We start from the raw sequence: 11181 nt of genomic DNA on the forward strand, positions 1-11181 counted from the left end.
TCTTTCCCTGTCCATTTTTGCCATTCTAACTGGTGTAAGGTGGTATCTCAGTGTGGTTTTGATGTGAATTTCCCTGATGGCTAATGATGATGAACATTTTTTCATGTTCCAGACCCCATTTTTTTTTCATTTACAAAAGGTAGGCTATATTTATTTAGAGTCACAAGCAGTTGACTGACTCAGTGTGACTCAAACCACAAGAAAACCATTCTACTTCACTCCATTCTGAGTCCTAGGGTGGCCCAGACCGGCAGGAGTGCTGCATGGGGCCCATTCACAGGTTTACAAATTTCTCATTGAGGGCAATCTGTGACTGCGTGAGATTGGCCAGGTAGGTCACCATCAGCAGGTCATTGATGTTGCTGTTGAGCATGGTCTCAAAGTCATTGGGAACTATCTTGGGTACTTGGTTAACCAGACCCATCGAGAAGCAGCCCACGGTATTGTCAGCTGACACCTTTCCAGACAGCACATCCTCTGCATACTGCAACACTGTGCTTAGGGCATCCTGGATACGAGCTGATGCCCCTCCTACTTGCTGCAAGTCACTTGAGAGCCCAATCACCTGGTTGGGGCTAAAACAGGTCTTCATGACCAGGTCAACTCCAATGCGTTCAGTGTCATAATATGCATATTTCACTGTCAGAGATGTGCACATCACCCCTATGGTCCTCCCAGGGACACCCATTAAAGTGCTGACATAGGCCTTGATGCTCATGCAGCCGTTCTGGAGGCTTGTGTCCAGAGTGAGGTGAATGGGGTTGGGGGCTTCCCAGCTGTAGTACTCATGGATCAGCACAGTGCTCTGTAATGTCATGGCCTGTAGCATACCAGCCCAGGATGAGCTCATTTGGAGAGACTTTCTTGTGTAATTCATACATGTTCTTAGCAAATTCCATGTCAACAGCCACCTCATCTTCTGACTCGTAGTGCGGCACTGAAAAGCAGTTAGTAACCTCCACTGAATGCTTGTCAACAGTTCCCAGCAGGGTCCCGATAACGTGGGCAGCACCCTTGTTGCGTCGCTCGTAGCTGTCCACGATGGAGGCCAAATGACCTCACGGCCGCTGGGGAAGGGACCTGGGAGACAGGACCCGGCAGAGACTACGCCAGAGTCTGCACTGGGGCTGATGTTTCTTGGGAAAGATGACATATTGATTTGCTAATATTTGGTACCAGTGTTTTGGTAATACATGAAATCAAAGTGACTAATTTGATCATCAAGATGGTACTGGAAACTAGCACATATAGGTAAAAAACATTAAACAGGTAAGTTTAGAAGGTGGCTTTCAGCAGTGTGATAAATTGAATAATGGCCCCTAAAGAGAGCCCCATCCTAATCATCCAAACTGTGAATGTTGCCTTAAATGGCAAAAGAGACTTCACAATCATGATTAAGATTAGGATCTGAAGATAGGGAGATTATCCTGGATTATCTGGATGGGCCCTAAGTGAAATCGCAAGTGTCTATAAAAAGAACGTACAGGAAATTTGACACAAAAGAAGCAGCCAGTGTGGAGACTAAAGGAAGATGCTATAAGGCTGGCTTCCAAAGTTAAGGAAGTGTCCTACAAGCCAAGAAATGCAGCTCTAGGTGCTAGAAAATGCAAGGAAATGGATTCTTCTCTAGAGCCTCCAGTGGAAGCACAGTTCTGCCAAAACTTGTCTTGGACCAGTGAAACTAATTTCAGACTCCTGATCTTCAGAACTGTAAGAAAATTATCTGTGTTCTTTAAACAACCAAGTTTATGGTGGTTTAACTGAAGCAGCTAAGGGAAACTAATACAAGGACTGATAAGCCTTTATTGTTTGGTTTGTTCTTTTGCTTGGCATTCACACTGTGATTTGAATGAAGGCCCAGTAGTTAGAAAACCTTGTTCTTCCATGAATTACACTTAGTAGGTATTCAAGAAGTGTCCATTATATTGCTGTTAGCAATAATAGTAAAAATAATGTAAATGGCAAACTGAAAAAGATAGAATAATAATGCCTCACAAGGTGGGGGAAATAATTTAGGATCTCATGAAATAGGCCTTCCGTTTTATGTAAATCTGAAGTACTACATAATTTTAAATATTATAATACAAATTCAATCCTAAACTCATTAGATACTCATGTATCTAATAATACCTAATTCACCAAAGCTATGAAAAAATTAAGGAACACAAAATCTCCTGATATAGCCCTCGAACTTAATAGATAAAAACTAAACCTTAATTTTTTCCCCTCTTCCAATCTGCAGTCAAATGGCATACGGTTTCAAATACACATGGTTGGAAGTAGCAGAGCATTTTAATTTTAGCATTTATGGGTACATCTAGGAACAATTATTGTTGAAGGCAGGGGTCCCAATGCGTATGAAAACAAAGTGGTTAACACTTTGACTATCATAAGACAAAACAAGCACTTCTACCCCAGTTATAACATTAGGTACTCCTAGAAGTTCTCAGTTGTTTATTTATCAATATATATTATACCCAAATCTAGGCTTTAAGTTGTAGCAATAATCACAGGTCAATGAGACCTAAGGAGCAGAAATTTTACAATGGCAATATGAATCATCCAAGAACATGCCTAAGTACATCATGTGGTACCTCAATGCAACTGGAAACTAAACAACCAAGTGATCCAGAATACTTCGAATCTTTCCTGTGTATTAAGTGACAACTTCCTGAAAAAGCCTTGTTATTCTCTTCTAAAATGGAGTGATAAATTTTTTAAAAAATTAACTCAAAAAATGTTTTGGACAGTTAATACATTATCAATTTAGCCAGGTGATTTTTGAAGCTTTATCACAAATGAGAAGATTCAGACTATCAGAGAAATCAAAAGTGAGATTTGGAATATAGTACCCATTAGATACTCAGTAAATGAATTTTGATATAGTGAATACATGAATCTGTGCCAAAATAATGAGTAAGCATGTCATCCAACATGCCATCAAAATCAAATCTTTTATTTTGAAGGTATAAACAACAAATAAATACTTACCAGCTTAAAAAGAAAAAAGGAGGGGCACCTGGGTAGCTCAGTCATTGAGCGTCTGCCTTCGGCTCAGGTCATGATCCCAGGGTCCTGGGATCGAGCCCCGCATGAGGCTCCCTGCTCCACGGGAGGCCTGCTTCTCCCCCTCCCACTCCCCTTGCTTGTGTTCCCTCTCTCACTCTCTCTCTCTCTGTCAAATAAATAAATAAAATCTTTAAAAAAAAAAAGAAAGAAAAAGAGATCAGTGATGGGAGCAAGATGGAAAATGCATTAGTTAGGTTTTAGTTTCATTATTTATATCAAAACACTATTACTGTGTTGGATGTTTACCAACTATATTAATTTCTTAGGGCCATGATCCTTCTGAAGGCTCTAAGGAAAATCTGCCCAATGCTTCTTCCTAGTTTCTGGACATTGCTGGCAATTCTTGGCACCCCTCACTGTGTCCTTTCAACCTCTGCCTCTGCTGTCACTTTGCCTATTTCCCTCTGTGTCTGTTTCTTGTGTGTCCAAATTGTTTTTTTCTTATAAGGATACCAGTCATTTAACTAGTTAATCTTAACTAACTCCATCTGCAAAGAGCCTATTTCCAAATAAGGGCACTTTCACAGGTCCTGAGTGGACATAAATATAATGTGGGAGGCACACCAAGCAACCCAATACCCCAGGTCTTTCCTGGAAATATGCAATGGTTCCCAACTAGACACTCTTACCAAAGATGCTTTTAGGAGTCTTGTTGGTGGTGTTTCTTCACAGCATAAACTAAGTATGTTTTAAAATCATTGAAGTTATTTCTCTGTTTCTTATGGTTAAATGCTTTCTTCTCTTAATTCAAATAAAGTTTATTAATCACACATAAATTGAAGATATATGACCCGTTAACTTTCAAGTTGCTGGTTATAAAAGGATTTTATATGGTTTTTCTGGCATTTTTATGCTGACTGTTAGACAATTACTAATTTCTTCCCTCTTTAGTAAATGTATAATTTTGTTCAAACTGCAACCTCATTTTCCCCCAAAGCTTTTTAATACTACAGCACTTTCAAATGATGTATTTTTTTCTTTTGCATTGATCCATCTCTAAAATTATGGTACTTTCAGAGTGCTACACACCATGCCTCCTACTTCAGTCCTGCATTTTCGTTGGCTGATAATGGGTGTGCAATTGGAAATGACTTTTTATTTTTAACATTTGAAGCTATCATCTCTTATTATTATTGCTTTTTTCTCATTCTATTTCTAGAGAGAGGGAGCTGAAACATAGTAACCTTCCAAGCACAAATTATTTTTACTGATTTTAGTAAAATGATAGAAGTCATACTTAGAAAAACTCATATTCTGTCTGTGGCATTTTTAATGAAATGTTCAGTAGGAATATATTAAATTCTTCAGAAAAATGTAAAGGCTTTTGAACTATAAATGATCTTAAACTAAAATTCTAATTCATTACTATCTTATGAGACTAAAACACATATTTTTATTTTAGGTATATTTCAATATACTTAAAAGTTATTTTAATTTTTAAAAAGTGTTTTATAATAGTTTAAATACAAAACCAAATAGGAAGGGAGCTTATTTACATGTATGTATATAACAGGAGGACTGTATATTCAGATGATATACTACTACCACATAAAGTAAAAGAAAAATTGAAATCATTGTTTGAAATCAAAGGTTTTCTTTTTTATATTTCATCTTACTAAAATACCTTTAAAGTGGAATTTGTGATTCACTGAGTTTAGATACCCTTGATGTTCAAAGTCATCCCAGTCACAGGAAAGGGTTGCTGAGATATCTAAATAGAGCCCTTTAGTTTTCCCCATCTCCGTGGTTGTGTCTCATAGGCCTCTTGGTCCCCGAGTGCTCTGCGCTCTGCTGGTATCTGATAATAGGATTTGCAATTAATGAGCATAGGTCTGCCCTTTGAGCTCTGGCAGTACTCAACTGGCATTATGGCCTGAAATTTGGTCAAAACCCTTATTAGGGCTCTGACTCAGAATGTTATAGGTCTATCTGTCCTCTCTCTGTAGTGACCCACTCAGGCACATTTACCAACCAGAACCTATAGCTCACTAATATATCACTCTTCAAGGTAGGCATGAACTTCTGTATGTAGTCCAGAGCACAAAGTTCTCTGGGTAGCTAAATTCCAGACCTCTGCCAACCAGTGCTTTGTCAGATAGTATACTTTGGCCAGATCAACTCATGAGGCCTTCTCTTCACAGAGTTTACATGGCAAAGATCAGTCTTACGTCTCTTTCATACTTTATCAAGCCACAGCTTAGGCTGTCATGAGAGGGAACTGGAAAATGCTGGAGTCTTCACAGTTGTCAACAAAGCTCCATTAGAAATGTTTAGGGCCTGATGTGTTCCAGAATTCAGAATTGGGTGTTTTAGAAAGGTAATCATGTATATATACTATATATTTCAGCATACCTTCAATGGGATCTGAGACAGTACTTCTAATGAAACACATTCTTTCTCTATGTGTGCATGTGTATTTATACACACATATATACATTCATAATAAGTGTGAAAAACAAAGATATAGCGTCCCATCAGTTCAAGTCAGTTTCTGCCCTACAGTAAAAATGAAGATGAATAACCTAGAACACCAGAGTAGGGCCTGATAGGCTAAGAATACCAAGCATATGCCTGCCTCCTGGGAGGCAAAACGCATTTAGAAAGCCCCTCTCTCTTCACAGTTCTCAACTTCCATGCATTTCCTTACTCACAAAAAGCCAAAACCTACTCTCTATCACCTTGAGTCCCTAAGTATCCCAGTTCAACCTTGGATGGGGCAGGCTGCAAGGAAATATAATGTAACAGGGCGATTAAACATCAGCATTTTAATATTCATAAATTATCATTGAGACTACAATAAGTCAGGGTGAAGCCAGGATTCATACCCCTGTTTATCTAGCTGCAGAGCCCACACTCAATCACTATATTGTCTCTCATCCATCTTTGATGCTTACTGTGTGCATGACACCTGTTAAAAATCTTTACAATTACTAAATAATTTAATCTCACAACAACTTTGGAAAGTGCCACACTCATGTGCCACAAAATAAGACATTAACTTGACCAAGTTCATATGGACAATAAGTGAAAGAATCAGGATTTGAATTCAGGTACCCAACAACCTCTTTCTAGCATTTCTCATAAAGAGAATCAAGACTGTAGATACAATTCATTTAGAAAGGATTCTACCCCCAAAAAAATGATTCATGGATTGAAAACTTTACATTTGCTGTATGCTAAATAGAAACCACTAATTTTTTTATTGTCGTTTGTGTTATTTTTTTCTACATTTTAAGGAAAATGTATTCTTTAGTGATATCACACCAAGAAGTTCCAGTCTACCTTTGTCACCATGTCATATGATGAGTTTAAGGAAGTTAATGAAGAACTAAAGAATTACTTAATAATTGTGAAGGGGAAAAAAAGAACCTTTACAAAGGAGAAATCTGGTACATGCCACCCTTAAAAATGTTATAAAAAACTTAGCATTACCAATAATGAAACAAATTGATTTTTTACTAAGAAGGACACAGTATCACCTATGCAATATTCTTGGGGGGAAATTATTCTAATTAGGAGGAAACAATCAGACAACTTCAAATAAAGAGAATTCTACAAACCAAACTATCCAGGCCTCTTAATATAAGGAAAAAAAGCTATAAATGACTTGAGAAGGCTAAAGAGACTTGATAAACATATGTGTGATTTTTTTAAAGATTTATTTATTTATCTGAGAGAGAGCACACAGAGGGCAAGGGAAGGACAGAGGGAGAGGGAGAGGGAGAGAGAAACTCCAAGCAGACTCCATGCTGAGCGCTGAACCCGAGGAGGGACTCAATCCCATGACCCGGAAATTATGGCTGAGTGGAAACCACGAATTGGTCGGTCAACCAAATGTGCCACCCAGTCACCCCAAACGTATGTGTGATTTTTGACTGGTTTCTGGATTTAGAAAAAGTAAAGACATCACTCTGGGCCAATGGGAGAAATAGAAATGTAGACTCTATGTTAGATTATCTTACGATAGCAAATTTCAATTTCTTGAACTTGATAAAGGTATACTCATAATGCAGGAGTATACCTTTGTTCTTAGGAGATACATGACGCAAGAGCTAGGTTGAAATGGTTAAGGTAAAAAAAAAAAGGCGTGTGTGTGTGTGTAAAAGAGAGAGAGAGAAAAGAGTAGAGGGAGAGAGTAAGAGAGAAAAGAAATAAGAGAAATAAAGAGAAAAAGGCAAAGATGGCAAATGTTAACAATTGGTAATTCTAGTTGAAGGAGGAATATATGGTTGTTTATTAACCTATTTTTTAAGACTTTATTTTTTTAGAGCAGTTGTAAGTTCACAGCGAAATTAAATAGAAGGAATGAAGATTTTCCATATGCACATGATTTTCCCCCAACACATGCATAACCTCTTCCATTTTCAGCATGGCCCACCAGAGTGGTTCATTTGTTAAAATTAGTGAACTTACACATTGACACATCACAATCACTTCAAGTCCATGCTACACATTACCATTCACTCTTGGTGTTGCACATTCTATGGGTTTGAACAAATGTATAACAACATGTGTCCATCATAATAATCATACAAAATATTTTCAATGCCCTAAATGTCCTCTGTACCCTGCCTATTCATTCCTCCCCCTCCCCAATCCCTGGCAACCATTGATCTTTTTACTATCCCCATAGATTTGCCTTTACAGAAAGTCATATAACTGGACATGTAACATGGACATATAACTGGACATGTAACAGTATGTAGCCTTTTCAGGTCAGCTTCCTTCAGTTAGTAATATGCATTTCAGTTTCCTCCATGTCTTTTTATGGCTTTATAGTTCATTTCTTTTTAGCACTGAATAATATTGCATTGTCTGGATGGACCACAGTTTATGTATCCATTCACCTACTGAAGGTCATCTTGGTTGCTTCCAAACTTTAGCAGTTATGAATAAAATTACTAAAAACATCTGTGTGTAGGTTTTTATGTGCACATATGTTTTCAACTACTTTGGGTAAATACTAAAGAGCACAATTGCTGGATCATATGGTAAGAGTATGTTTAGTTTTATAAGACACTATAATTTTGGAGCAGTTTTTAATTTTAATGAAGTCCAGCCTATAAGTCATTTTTTTCATGAATTGTGCCTCTGGTGTTGTATCTAAGAAGTCATTGTCATACCCAAGGTCATCCATGTTTTCTCCTATGTTATAGTCTGGAAGTTTTATAGTTTGCATTTCATATTTAGGTCTATGATACACATCAGGTTAGTTTTTGTAAAGGGTGTAAGTTCTGTGCCTAGATTCATATTTTGCTTGTTTGTTTGTTTGTTTTGCCTGTGGATGTCCAGTTGTTCCAGCATCATATGTTAAAAAATACACTATTCTTTTAGGTGGATCAAATTTATTCCAGATATAAATGTAATAGTAAACAATCAATGTTCATCTGTCAAACAGTTAGGAAACATAGATTCTACTCTGCTACTAATTGTGTAAACTTGCTGTTTAAAGTCCCTTTCAGTTTCTGTATTGGTAAAGGATTAGAAAATCTGCAGTTTTTTATCTCTAAAATTATGTGAACATGAGTGTCACCTGGATGGCTCCGTCAGTTGTGTTCAACTCTTGATTTCAGCTCAGTTCATGATCTCAGGGTGATGATCTCAGGGTCATGAGATTGAGCCCCGCATCAGGCTCCACACTCAGCATGGAGTCTGCTTAAGTTTCTCTCTCCATTTCGCTCTGCCCCTCCCCCTTGCTCTCTCCCCTTCTCCCTCTGTCAAATAAATAAATAAATCGTTAAAAAATAAAATTCTGTGACATGAAATATTAGATTTTAATTGATTCATACAAGTACTAGGAGAAGAGTCAGCTAAGGGAAACTTAAAATGTTTAGCATGGTATCTTAGAATCAATGAAACACATTTTAGGAAAAAGTAAAGGAGAAGCCCTTGATATAAAGATGAGTCACTTACCCTCTACTCCTGCCTGTGTCCAGCATTTTCCTAATGTATTTCAGTGTATTCCCTTTTCTTAATATTCTAATTAAAAAACTAATCTGAGCAATGGTAATTTTCATGAAACATTTTTTCAATACAGAGCTGTTCACTTAGCACAAAGATGAAATAGAAATCACCAGTGTTTTTATTGCTTACAAGAGAGAAGTTGGGCAACAATTTGGTATGTCTGTGTAAAGTATTCAGGTAATTAACATAGAATTTTGAGGTTCATAAAAAAAGCACTATACCCAACAGACCTTCATGACACCACATAATAGATTGATTTTTAATGTAGTGTAGTGATTAGTCTCAGTGAGTAAAGATTACTGACTATAATTAGTTTTGGTGACTTAGAAAAAATATTACCTATGGTGATTGATAATATTCTAGTTATATATGTGAGAGTCAATAATTAAATTAAATTACATTCAAGGCATAGAGGAATTTTATTCTATTTTATTTCTGCATCATACATTTATTGTTCTTATCTCAGAATTCTACAGTGATGTTTTTGGCCACTCTAATTTTATTTCCATGGACTTATATAAAATTTTTACTAGCTATTAATTAGTTGGGATATTTCAAATCCGATGTGTAATGCTGCTCTGTGGATACATTTCTGATAGAATATTCCACACAATTATTCTGATTAAAGTATAGTTTACAAAATATTTCTACTGCAAACAATCTTTTTTTTCCTGAGACTATGATTATGTCAATGCTAATTGAATACACTAATGACTTGATCAGCCTAATTAATTGCCTTGATTCATGTAATAGAAGCCTTTGCCCGATATAGAAAAGCATACAATTTATTATCTTGTCAAATCTACATCCCAGATGCTGAAATAATAAGCCTACTGTGTTACATTTCCAAATTTATATGCAAACAGTTTGTATAACCTTCCTTCATTAAAGACTCTATACTCAGGATACAATGATTCAATTATAATTTTCCAAAATATAGAAACGATCTTGTCTTCTTTTCAGATTTCTTTTCCTATGCCTTCCCTTCAATTCTAAGAAAAGAGCATTATGCAAATTTTGCATGACATTATAGCCCTCACTGACCTCACCCCACTGATGCTTCCATCTAATCCTAGAATATATGTGAAGCTCACCTCACACTAGACCATCATCAGTCTCTAATCATCTGTGCACTTTCATGTTCTAATGCCTTTACTTATGCTTAGTTTGGTAGTCATAAGGGTCAATAGGGTCATAAGTGTTCTACTTCACCTTCTTTTCCAAGAAAATGGTAACTGTATTTTTCTTCTTTCTTTGAAGAGAGATGTGGATATATGACTTACCTTGACCAGTTAAACATGAGCAGAAGTCTGTCAATTCCAGGAGGGAGCTGTAAAGAGCTAGTGAATTAGTCACCATACCTTCTTTTTCTTCCATGAGGATCACAGAAGCATGTGTTGAGATAAGTCTCCATCAGCCTAAGCTCCCTAGTGTCTACAAGGGGCAGAGCTTCTGTATCAGTCAGGCTTCTAGCAGGAAATAGAATTCAACTCACTTGGTTTGAATGCAGATAATTTAATAAAAGTATTACTTAGAGAAGTGGACAAAGTTAAGGGACATCACAATAAATGTTGAGGCCGCCAGAAGTGAGGGTGGGGAAGAGAGCATTCCAGGTAGAGGAAGTGGCACATGCAAATGCAGGAGTGGGACTAAGCATGAGGTTTTCAGCAACTGAAACAAACAATATATGGCTAAACTATAGATACAAAGAGGGAGATAATTATGAAATGATAATGAAAAAGTAGTACTAATACTCTGGTAAATTGATGTCTAATTGAGTGGAAGACATTGCTCAAAGTACCTTATATGTATTAGCTTATCCCCTTTTTAAAACAATTATTTGAAGTCAGTACTACTAATGACTCATCTGAGAACTAAGGCTTAGAGAATAAAACATCATGCCTGTTCCTACAGCTGACATGTGAAAGAGGTTAGATTTGAACCCAGGGAGTGTGGCTCCACAGTTCTCATTTATAACTACTCTAGCCAATATCTAAGCTCAGACAGATTTTCTCTTTCTCCTAAGAGAAATAAGAATCCATTAAAGGATTTTTTTTTTTAATTTTTTTTTTATTCTTATGTTAATCCCCATACATTACATCATTAGTTTTAGATGAAGTGTTCCATGATTCATTGTTTGTGCATAAC

General features: G+C 36.8%; 1 pseudogene; it reads right to left on the reverse strand.

The window, feature by feature from the left end:
* Window positions 1-274: 274 nt before the first annotated feature.
* LOC110577354 lies at window positions 275-10410 on the reverse strand (annotated as a pseudogene).
* Window positions 10411-11181: the final 771 nt, after the last annotated feature.

The sequence above is a fragment of the Neomonachus schauinslandi genome, chromosome 6 (assembly GCF_002201575.2).
Source record: "Neomonachus schauinslandi chromosome 6, ASM220157v2, whole genome shotgun sequence".
Taxonomy (NCBI): domain Eukaryota; kingdom Metazoa; phylum Chordata; class Mammalia; order Carnivora; family Phocidae; genus Neomonachus; species Neomonachus schauinslandi.